This window comes from Rhinolophus sinicus, linkage group LG05, assembly GCF_036562045.2.
Source record: "Rhinolophus sinicus isolate RSC01 linkage group LG05, ASM3656204v1, whole genome shotgun sequence".
Lineage (NCBI taxonomy): Eukaryota > Metazoa > Chordata > Mammalia > Chiroptera > Rhinolophidae > Rhinolophus > Rhinolophus sinicus.
The window spans coordinates 8,785,047-8,795,090 of record NC_133755.1 but is presented as its reverse complement, the minus strand read 5'-3'; the positions used below and the strand labels follow the sequence as shown (position 1 = coordinate 8,795,090).

Here is a 10,044-nt window from a genome sequence, read left to right as displayed (position 1 = left end):
CCTGTGTTCCAGATGCAGAAGCAAAGGGAAGCTGAGTATAGTGCAAACTCCTCGTTTTATGAAAGTTGGAGGCTCAGAGCAGGAAAAGGCAGCATGTCTGGTAGAGGAGTAAAGACACAGGAGAGCTGGGTTTGGATTATGGCTCATCCTTACCCAGGAGAGTAACTTGGAGCAACGGATCCTCTTAGTACCTCAATTTTCACATCTTTAAGATGGAAATAAAAACACAGATTTAAAGGGGATAGTGTACAATATGATATATGCTTTTTTTTTTTTTTTTTTTTTTTAACTGCAAGGAACCAGAATTCCAAGCTACTGGCTCTCTGACCACTTTAAAGCAATTGTGCTCATGCTTTGCTACTTTTTTACCTTTGCAGCAAGCTATTTAATCAAGCCATTTTCTCTCTTGGAGAACAGCTAAGCACATATAATTTTTCTGTTCTTTTTATGAAACTCAGGTGAAACCCAAGTTCTCATATGCAAATGAAGCTAGAACTGTTTCCCCTAAACTGATTGCCTGTGGAGATGCTAGTCTCCAGGGCAACCAGGCCCAAGAAAAGTTCCAGGCACAAGTCTCAGGCAAGTGCACCTGTTTTAAATTAGCAGGAACATAAACAATCCTTCCAGCAACAGGCAAAGCCCCACCACATAAACTTTTGGAAAAGTTAATCCCTTAGTGCCCCTCACTCCAAAAGGCAGGGGGAGAAGCAAGCTCAGTGGGGCTGTCTCCACAGCTGCTGCTGCACATGTGCGTTCCTCCGCGGCCTTCCCGCTCCACACTCTGCCTTCCTCTGTGGGCAGTCTCGTCACCAGGCTCCTGCTGAGAAAGTGGAAACTTCCTTTTTTCCTTCCAACTTAATCCCATCCCTGGAACACGGGCTCATCACCACCATGCACTGGCCGGGTGCATCACCATTTACACAGCACCATTTGTGTCATTACCTCATTTCTTGTCACAGTCGAGTGTGGAAGATGGAGCTACCCTGGTTTTTACAGCCAAGGAAACGTAGCTTACAAAGGTCAGGGGATTCCGGTTGGTGCACAGAGCCAGGAAACGGCAGAGCCAGGATTTGAGCTCACAAGTGAGTTCTGCTGCCAAGTCAGTCCTCACTCACACTCCTGTCCTCTGCGCCTCTGGTGTCACCTCCATCATTTTACAGCAGGGGTCAGTGGTTGAGATGCAAGAATGAAGTGGTTTTGTTCCAGGACAGACACACACCTTTTTGAGAAACACCCCCCTGCCCTAGGCTCAGGGGTCCTCAGTTCTAGCTGTGCCTTAGAATCACTTGGGGAACTTATGAAAATAGATGGGTCAGATCCCACCTGAGACCAATTATGTAGGCATCTCGGGGAGTAGGGTCTGGCTCTACTTTCTAAAATTCCCTGGGTCATCCTAATACACAGCCAGGGCTCAGATGAACTCCGATGGCCCTTCCAATGCTGGGAAGCTATGACTTTTGAGGTGAGGCAGGGGTGTTGGCACCAGATGTTGGGAGGGACAGAGGTCTGGGACTCTCCTCTTCAGAGCACTTGGCAGTCTTGTGTAAATACTGTGCCCTTTTGGACTTCATGGTGGCACACTGGCCCGGCCCTCAGCTTGTGTTCATCTAATCAGTCAGATTGGAAATTAAATGCATTTATGGTAATTGCCATGTGTTCTTTTTCTTTCTAGTAAGATTCTTAACATTTTATATCAAGAATGAACATTTATAGAGGGATGTCCATCTTCTTTTAAGGTCATGAAACCTTTGAGGATACAATGAAAGTGAAACAAACTCTCCAAGAAAAGGACATACAGGTACATATATACACATACACACCAGTTTGCATATAGCTTTTGGGGGTTCTCAGAAGCTCTGAGGACAGTGGTCCTTAAACTTCAACAAGCAAGCATGAGAATCACCTGGCAGGCTGATAAAACACATGTTACTGAGACCCACCCCCTGAGTCTCTGCCTCACTAGGTCTGGGGTGGGGCCGGAAGTTTCGCAGTTCTAATAAGTTCCCAGGTGAGGCTGGTGCTTCTGATTTGAGGAGGACACTCTGAGAACCGGTGACCTCAGACAAAAGCCTCTTTTGTCATCTCACCCTCCTGTATTGCAGGTAAGTGAGATTAGGTGCAGTAAGAGGTCACACAGCAAGCTTATGGCAGGTGATGTCAGGTCCTAGCCTTTTCAATCCAGTCCAGCTTCGGTCACCTGACACAAGCAAGGGTGCTGTGACAGTGGGCCTGCCACTGACTTGAAGATCCGTGAATAATCATTATGAAAGTCAGAATGTGATCATAGTCACAAGAAATAAAGAGTGTTAAGGGAACACATTCTGGGGTGGAGGAGGCAGTCAGGAAGGGATCGGGGAAGGACTGCATTCGAGTTGCGTCTGGAAGGAAGCATAGAGTGTAGGATAAGAACCACTGGCCATGAACTTCTAATGTGTCCACACATTGCCGGCACTGCTTCTTGTGTATTTCGCTTTTAGCTTTCTTGACTTCTCACTGCAATCGGTGATTTGCACCAAATTTACACAAAAGGAAATGAGACTTCGTTGTTTTCAGTCTAGTACTGTGTCTGGAAAAAACAATCCTTTGTTATTTGGTTCTGGCTTTGAACATGTGACTTGTTCCATGTTTCCCCAAAAATAAGACCGGGTCTTACAGTACTTTTTGGCTCCATTAGGGCTTATTTTCAGGGCATGTCTTATTTTTTCATGTACAACAATCTACATTTATTCAAATACAGTCATGTCATCTTCTGGAACATTGCCATAACGTACTAAATGCTTCTGTCCAGCTGACAATCTTAACTGGGGCTTATTTTGGGGGTAGGTCTTATTTTCGGGGAAAAACAGTATGAGCAGTGAAGTGCCTTCCTAAGTGTTTTCCTACAGCTCCAATCTTCCACATAGAAGGCAGCATTCCCTAAGGTGTGTCTCTGTGGTGGGGTGGCTAGCTGAACTAGTCACAATGGTGACAGCCAGGGACTGCAATCGCAGGAGGCTGGCCTACCTGGAGACCTCCCCCGACCCCTTCTCAATAGCTGTCAACAGAGGGAACAAATCCCCTCTGCCCCAGAGCAGCCAGGGCATTGAGTGGGCCAGAGATAGTAGTGAAAGGACACAGGAAGCAAATGCATTTGGTACAAGGCCAACATTTTAATGTCGTTAAACAGGAAGTTGGGGACAGGCATTGAAACCCACCTCTCAGGAGATATAATAACTATAGCCTCTACTTGAGGGATTCAAGCTACAATCAGTGACAGTAGGTTTGGGGGAGGGAGCACAGGAGGTCATCTGGAATATGACCGAGCTTATGATGTTTTCTTCTTGTCATTGATATTAAATAATGGGATTCCTCGGCTTTGTCATCTTGAGTTTGGCAAAAGGAAAGTATTTTGTTAGGTTTTTTTCTCTATGTGTTGAGGACTGAGGCTGGCATTTCAACATCAGAAAAACTGAAGAATAATGGACAGAGCATCTGACCCTTGAGACCCAGGACACCAGGCTGCTTATTTTGTTCTGCCCCGGATTTGCCAAGTTCCTTTGGGCACTCCAGGCCAGCTCCAGGCCTTCAGTTCCAGCTGACCTTCTCTCTGCGGGCTTCTAACTCCCAGATTCCACAATCCTCTATCGCAGAGCCAGGCAGCTGGCACAGGAGCAGTAGACAGTGAAGGTAGCCCTCCAGGAACAGCGTGTGCCTTTGAATTCGGGTTAACATTTGTGCTCCTGCAGCAGTTGGACCAGCTCATTCCCTCAATTAGAAAGACAGACTCCAGTGTCAGTGAGACGTGAGTGTGAATCCTGAGTTTGCCACCTGTTAGCAAGTTATTTGATCTCACGTATCTTTTTTCTCTCCTGTAAGAGGAAAAGTCTGTAAAACTGAGATAATAAGCGCCTACTGTTGAGACTTGCTTTTAGGATTAGATGAAACAGGTAAAAACAAATTGTGCTTGGCACCTGGCAGAACACCAGGTGTTCTATTAAGGGTACTTACTGCTACTGCTTGTAAAGCTGCTGCTGCTGCTAGGTCCTACTTCTCTTACCACTCCTCTTAACACGTTGCGTACGGATCACGAGAAGCTTCACGAGGGATTTAAACCCCGCCATATGCAACATGTTAATTCCGCTACTAGAGTCCCTACCATGTTCGAGAAATCAAATTAGGGAGCACGAATAAGAGGACGAGTTAGAAGTCTTCCCTGCTCTCAGGAAGCCACAATCGGACAGTGTTACACAAACAGGCACACCCATCTGTACAGAACCGACTGTCACTAAGGCTATGAATACAGAGGCCAAGAAAATGCCCTAGAAGGTGCTTCTGACTGGGGCATTAGACAAGCCTCCTTGGGGATGTTGCCTTTGGGCCCGGTGGGCTTTAGACTGGAATGATAAAGGCATGCCATGTGCTCAGCAGTCACTACCTCCACACGCCCTCCTGAACACACCTGAATTATGTGTAGTCTGTATTGCTTTCATTAGGATCAATGTCGTTTTCACCTTCCCAGATTTCAAGCACTTCAGCACGGTCACTTTTCCCACAAGGCATTCAGTTCAAGACACATAGAAGAGGTAAATAAATATGTTAGTGACATTATACAGATCGTGTTTATTTCCTTGCTGGCCAGGCTATTGGTTGGTTCATTATTCCCTAAGGAGGAGCCCACAGGGAGAAAGGCAGGGTCACCAATGAGAGTTGGGTCATCGGTCCAGCTCTTCAGCAGCCACTCGGTGGGACAGGTGGGTGCTGAGTGGCATTGGAGCAACAGGTGCCACCCTGGTTACAGATTCTCTGCTCAGGTTTCATAGTTACATGTCTGGGCGCTTTGATAATCTACTTTTGGAGATTTCACTTAGGTGGTGGATCCGTTTATTCAACATTTTTTGAATATAGCAACAAAGTCACACCATTTAATGGGGTGCAGTGCTTGTGCTCCAGTGCTTATATCTAGAGGAAAAAGAAAAAATTACAAATAATTATAAAACAATGTGACAGCAGACCGAGAAATGCCCATGTTTTTCTGAGTGTCCACAAGGGATCACCCAACCCAGCCTGATGAGGCAGTGGATGTGGGGAGGCTCAAGGAGATTCCAGCAGGTGGTAACTTCATCTGAAGCTCTCTTTCCTTTTTTAATTGATTAAAATTTTTTAAAAAATTTATTGCTGTGACATTGGTTAATAAAATCATATAGGTTTCAAGTGTATAATTCTATAATACATCATCTATATATCGCATTGTGTGTTCACCACCCAAAGTCAGTTGTCCTTCCATTACCATGTATTTGCCCCCCCCCCCCTTACCCTCTTCTGCCACCCCACTGACCCCTTATTCTCTGGTAACCAGGCACTGTTATCTGTGTCTATGAGATTTTGTTTGTTTGTCTTATTTGTTTGTTGCTTTCAGTTTTATATCCCACATATGACTGAAATCATACGATTCTCAGCTTTTTCTGTTTGACTTATTTCACATAGTGTGATAATCTCAAGCTCCATCTATGTTGTCGCAAATGGCAGTATTTTATCTTTTCTTATGGCTGAGTAATATTCCATTGTGTATAGGTACTGCATCTTCTTTATCCAATCATCTGTCAAAGAATATTGGCTGTTTCCATGTATTTGGCCACTGTGAGTAATGCTGCTATGAACATAAGGGTATATATATCTTTACAAATAAATGTTTTCAAAATTTTCAAGTAGAAACCCAGAAAAGGGATTGCTGTGTCATATGATAACTCTATTCTTAATCTTTTGAGGAATCTCTATGCGGTTTTCCATAGTGGCTTATGGACCTTGGTCTTACAGAGGATTTTATGAATTTGACCTCAAAAGCAAGGGAAGTAAAAGCAAAAATAAATGAATGGGACTATGTCAAACTATAAAACTTCTGCACAGCAGGAAAAACAATCAACAAAACTAAGAGGCAACCAACTGAATGAGAGAAGATAATTGCAAACAACACCTCTGATAAGGGATTAGTTTCTAAAATATATAAAGAACTCATACAAAAAAAAAAAAAATCCAAACAATTCAATCAAAAAATGGACAGATGACCCAAACAGACATTTCTCTCAAGAAGACATGCAAACGGCCAACACATATATGAAAATATGCTCTACTTCACTAGGGAATTGGATCTCCTCTTGCAACTGTTCTCTCTCTCTGCCTTTCTGGGCCCCCATGCTCCATGCTCCTGGGTTAGGCTATGCGATGTCTAGCATCCTTTCAGATGTGAGTGTCATCATGAGGCAGTCATTCCTCTTCTCTGAACCTTGAATTTCTCAGCAGTAAAAAGTCAACGGTGAGCTCCAATGTTGACCCCCCCACCCTGATTTCTTTAAAATAAAAAATGATTTTGATTATAATTTTGTTCTTATGAAAAGAGATGCATGAGTTTTTGTGCTGACATGACAGTTTTTTCCTCAAAATGTCTTTTTTTCTATCCCAGTGAGAAGCTGGCCTACAGAGTGGTGATTTTCACAGTGATATTAGAAGATCCCCACCCACCCCCAGATTACTTTCTCTTCTGGATTTCAACTAAGTGTCAATAACATGTTCTCCTTCTAGTGGTAAGTGTCACACTGGAGCAGCTTTTCCTAAAGTGGGAAATGTCCATTTTCTCACTTGGGGCTTGTCATCTGAACACCTTTTGGGAGAATAGTTTATACATATTTTTCATTTGGCTCTTGTTTACCAATTTCTGACTTTTAGTCTCAATATGTTTTTGTAAAACACATTTCACAAATCAAAAAAAAAAGTTTGGATTTAGGATTTTGCGATTTTGTGACATACTTCGAACTATGTAAACCGAGCTTAACCACCTTCTGTAGAGAGAATTGCTTGTACCCTCACGAGGCCTGACCACCATTAGAAAAGAACGTCTAAAACATTGTGATTGGCTATTCTAGGACACCCAGGATACCAAGATACCATGTACAGAAGGCCTTGGTTTGTTGTCTTACTCATTTATCCATCCATTTACTTGTTCAGAGAGAGCCTTGCTGACACAAACTGTCTTCCATTGAGATTGATCTTTGTCACTGGTTCTAACTGGCTTCCTTGCCTCTCTTCTTTTCCCCTGGCTTTCATCATGGTATCTTGACCTTGTGACTACCTGTTCCTTTGGTTCTCTGACATAACATTCCTACCTTATGTCTTTCCCCTAAAACAGCTAATTTGCTCCAATAGGAATACTGTTTGTTGATTTTTGTTGAGCCTCCATCCTCTCAGACTTTCTGGCTTTGAGATCATGCTTGTTTGATCCATCACTTGCCGATCCAACTTGGATTACCTTTCCTATAACCTCCCGGCGCTCTCTCTTCTATAGTGCTCCCCCTTCTCCAATTTCTCAGAAGCCTCAGTTGCAAGCAACTTTGATACTTGGGTAAGGGGGGGTCATCATTTTAATCAATAAGTAGGGCTCAGTGTTGGGGAGGACAAAATTCTCAGGTTGACAGTTATTCCAGTAAGGAATGCTTTAGAACATTTTCCAATGTTTGCATAGATATTATCCCACAAATGGGTTTATAGGTACATAGTTTCTGTCTTCCCCTCCTCTTCCCCCTCTCTCTCCTTCTCCTCCTATTCCCTCTTACAGAAAATATCAGACATAGTAAATGTTGAAAGAAGTAAGGGTTGGAAGGGAAAAGAGAAATTATTGCTGCACTAACCAAGCACTATCAATCTACAGCGGGAAATAGAAAACAGATTCAGAAAGATAGAAAGATTGGGGAACTAGCCTTGTAGCCGAGAATTTGAGTGACTTACATGAGCTCAGTGGCCATCTTACTGGTGAGGAGGGGGGAGGGAATTATCACAAGAATACAGCCAACTCCCTCCGGTATTTCCCTGCATGCCGTGGCTGCCCCAGCGTCCACTTTCCTTGGCATTGTCCCCGGGGCTACACCTGTGTACAGACCATCCTGCTGCACATTTAGTCTTTCCTAAGGGTCAGTGTCTTCAGAAGTTGTAACTAAAGGAGAGAACTAATCTGATGTGAATTCCTGGTGGAAACACACCTTGTAAAGGCTGTGAACTGTCTATTTAAAAATGATGAATTAAATTTAATGACTATTTCCTCACTAGATTTCTATCCCTATTAAGTATTTTTATTACTTACTAAGAATCTAAGTTATTTCTTCCCATTTTTCTCGCAAAGGATGAGTTCAATATTTCAGCTATCCTCGTTGTTAATTCTTTTTTTCTACTCATTTATTAGAAGACCCATTTTTCTCTGTGGTTTATCTATTTCTTCCCGAAAGTGTTCATGAAAATCCTCTCTAGCTCTTTTACCACTTAAACAATTTACTCATCTTTTTTTATTACCTGAATCTTTCTGGTTTGGCCTTTAGCTGAGGGATTATCAAATTCTCTCCTTTATTCTTACCCTTTTTCATTACAAAACTTTTTGAAACATAATTTTCTAACGCTGCTCAAGCTAGAATGACAGTTTGTATTTTTACTTTGGATGGGATGGAGTTGCCTTTCTATTTAATTTAATGGCATAAACTTTTATTGAGCACCTACTAACTAATGCATGTGAAGTGACAGTGCTGGGCACACAGTAAGCTCTCAGTATATGCCTGTGTGGTTATTGTTACTCCCAAGCGCTGTGCTTGTTGACCCTAAGTTACAAAGATGGACAGGAAATGATCCATGTCCCTGCTTAAAACTTGGCAGTGACCTTCCATCACCTCCACGGGAGGTTCAAGCCCTTGAGATGTAACCTAAGACAGTGTGTGATCAGATCTCTGTCTTCCCCTTGACCTCTAGCATCAGTTGCCTTCCCCATAGGTCCATGGAATCACAGACTTGGCGTGGATTTTCAGATCTTCAGGACTTTGCATGTGGTTGGTGTGGAAGTAGGGGATGCGTTCTTTCTGTTTCCTCAGTTCTGTACTGCCCCCCCCCCAAAGTCTTCTCCTGATGCTTATTTGTCTTCCAAGGTTCTTATTTCCTCTGGGCTCCTTTCCTCTGGGCTCCTTTCTGTACCTTATGTGTGCTTTTGTTCTTATCATACCATGTTGGGACTGTTTACAAGGTTCTCTCTCTCTCTTTACTAGATTTTGAGCTTGAGAATAAAATTTCACCTTATTCAGAGTTGTATCTCCCAGTTCCCAGTTTGCCATTCAGAAAGTTTTGTCAAATTAATGGTGGTACTGGACATAGAATTATTATTTTAGAAGGAATTCTTGACAAATGAAGAAATTTGGGAAGATTTCCTGGAAGACATGACATTTAAAATCCAACCATGAAGAATGACTAGAATTTCAATTGTGAAACTTCATGGGGTAGAACATACCAGAGGGAGAGACTACCCAGACCAAAAGAAAAAAAAAAAGGCAAAAATAGTAAAATTACGTCATTTTTTGTTTTTTGGAGTGAATTTTTTAGTAAGGCTGAAGCAGGCATGTTTAAGGGGAAATGGGATGGTGTCATTCATAGCTTTATTCCTTCTATGAATATTTGTTGGGGTGCTCCTATGTATCTTGCAATAGAAGGCTAGAAAGGTCGGGGGGATCATGGAAGGCCTCTTCACTATTAGGCTGAAAAGTCCCAAGGACTCAGGGTGGAGAGAGCACATGGGTGGGAAGTTGTCTTTTCTGAAGAACTGGCTGGGTTAACTTATAGTCAAAAATCCTTGTGAACTTGAGTTTAGAGCAGGTTCAGCTTTTGCGGGAGGCATTTGGGGGAAGGAAGGCTGTGACTGAAGATTTGCCTCAAAACTGTCATTTCTATGCTCTCTCTACATTTCAGGGCACCTTCATTCTAGTATTATCTCCCCCTCCCCTTTTATAATCTGCTGTCCTGGGGCAGTTAGCAGCAGTCACCGACATCTTGCTAAAGATTCCACCCACTCTGTCCTCCTTCTAAACCAGATCTTACTTGATGGAATGAAATATTTTGTCTCTTTTCCCAGGCCCCTGAAACCACAGGCTCTAAATGGCCTCTTTCTCAAGGTAAACCTTGGCCTAATACTTGGGACAGGAAAAAAACAAACAAACAAAAAAACCCCACAAAAAACAAAAACGTGTGGTCTTGCTTTTTTAAGGGCCC

At 42.9% G+C, this 10,044-nt stretch overlaps 1 long non-coding RNA gene across 1 annotated transcript in view; it reads left to right on the top strand.

Annotated features, from left to right (window-relative positions):
- Nucleotides 1-6,453: 6,453 nt before the first annotated feature.
- LOC141571809 (uncharacterized) overlaps nt 6,454-10,044 on the top strand; it is an 87,540-nt gene continuing 83,949 nt past the window's right edge. The window contains exon 1 of the long non-coding RNA XR_012496865.1: nt 6,454-6,557. This is a non-coding gene — a long non-coding RNA (uncharacterized LOC141571809). The remainder of the gene's footprint in view (nt 6,558-10,044) is intronic.